This window comes from Mya arenaria, chromosome 17 (assembly GCF_026914265.1).
Source record: "Mya arenaria isolate MELC-2E11 chromosome 17, ASM2691426v1".
Taxonomy (NCBI): domain Eukaryota; kingdom Metazoa; phylum Mollusca; class Bivalvia; order Myida; family Myidae; genus Mya; species Mya arenaria.
The window spans coordinates 9,257,490-9,259,469 of record NC_069138.1 but is presented as its reverse complement, the minus strand read 5'-3'; positions in this window follow the sequence as shown (position 1 = coordinate 9,259,469).

Genomic DNA, 1,980 nt, shown 5'->3' with positions numbered 1-1,980 from the left:
TGATTTTGGAATGTACGCTGGATGCACTTTTTTTTTTTTAATAAAATCTATGTCCGTAACCCTAGCCTAACCCTAGGTGTACTTTGCTTTTAAAATAAATTGCCTGCCTGCCAACTGTTAGCTGGCTGTCAATTGCCAGCTGGCTGCCAACTGTTAGCTGTTAACAGGCTGCCAGCTGGCTTCCAACTGTTAGCTGGCTGCCAATTGCCAGCTGGCAGCCGTACACAAGGCGGCTGCCAAAGGTCGAGCTAGGCTCTTCATGGCTAAGTTTAAAGTGGCTGCCAACTGTTAGCTGGCTGTCAATTGCCAGCTGGCTGCCAACTGTTAGCTGTTAACAGCTGGTTGCCAACTGTTAGCTGGCTGCCAATTGCCAGCTGGCAGCCGTTCACAAGGCGGCTGCCAAAGCGGCTGTATACTGTCAACTGGCTGCCAATTGCCAGCTGCCAATTGTCAGCCGGCTGCCAATTGCCAGCTGGCTGCCAACTGTTAGCTGTTAACAGCTGGTTGCCAACTGTTAGCTGGCTGCCAATTGCCAGCTGGCAGCCGTTCACAAGGCGGCTGCCAAAGCGGCTGTATACTGTCAACGGGCTGCCAATTGCCAGCTGCCAATTGTCAGCCGGCTGCCAATTGCCAGCTGGCTGCCAACTGTTAGCTGTTAACAGCTGGTTGCCAACTGTTAGCTGGCTGCCAATTGCCAGCTGGCAGCCGTTCACAAGGCGGCTGCCAAAGCGGCTGTATACTGTCAACTGGCTGCCAATTGCCAGCTGCCAATTGTCAGCCGGCTGCCAATTGCCAGCTGGCTGCCAACTGTTAGCTGTTAACAGCTGGTTGCCAACTGTTAGCTGGCTGCCAATCGCCAGCTGGCAGCCGTTCACAAGGCGGCTGCCAAAGCGGCTGTATACTGTCAACGGGCTGCCAATTGCCAGCTGCCAATTGTCAGCCGGCTGCCAATTGCCAGCTGGCTGCCAACTGTTAGCTGTTAACAGCTGGTTGCCAACTGTTAGCTGGCTGCCAATTGCCAGCTGGCAGCCGTTCACAAGGCGGCTGCCAAAGCGGCTGTATACTGTCAACGGGCTGCCAATTGCCAGCTGCCAATTGTCAGCCGGCTGCCAATTGCCAGCTGGCTGCCAACTGTTAGCTGTTAACAGCTGGTTGCCAACTGTTAGCTGGCTGCCAATAGCCAGCTGGCAGCCGTTCACAAGGCGGCTGCCAAAGCGGCTGTATACTGTCAACTGGCTGCCAATTGCCAGCTGCCAATTGTCAGCTGGATGCCAACTGTAGACTGGCTGCCAATTGGCAGCTGGTTGCCAACTGTAAAGTGCCTAAATCTGCATTTTCCCGTTTCGGACTGCATATTCCCGTTTCGGACTGCATATTCCCGTGCAAAACCCTAACCCTAACCCTAACCCTAACCCTAACCCTAACCCTAACCCTAACCCTAACCCAAACCCTAACCCGACACCCTAACCCTAACCCGACACCCTAACCCTAACCCTAACCCTAACCCTAACCCGACACCCTAACCCGACACCCTAACCCGACACCCTAACCCTAACCCGACACCCTAACCCGACACCCTAACCCGACACCCTAACCCGACACCCTAACCCGACACCCGACACCCTAACCCGACACCCTAACCCGACACCCTAACCCGACACCCTAACCCGACACCCTAACCCTAACCCGACACCCTAACCCGACACCCTAACCCGACACCCTAACCCGACACCCTAACCCGACACCCTAACCCGACACCCTAACCCGACACCCTAACCCGACACCCTAACCCGACACCCTAACCCGACACCCTAACCCTAACCCGACACCCTAACCCGACACCCTAACCCGACACCCTAACCCGACACCCTAACCCGACACCCTAACCCGACACCCTTACCCTAACCCGACACCCTAACCCGACACCCTAACCCGACACCCTAAAAAAACGCGTCCATCGGTGTACGACATTTTGGGGTA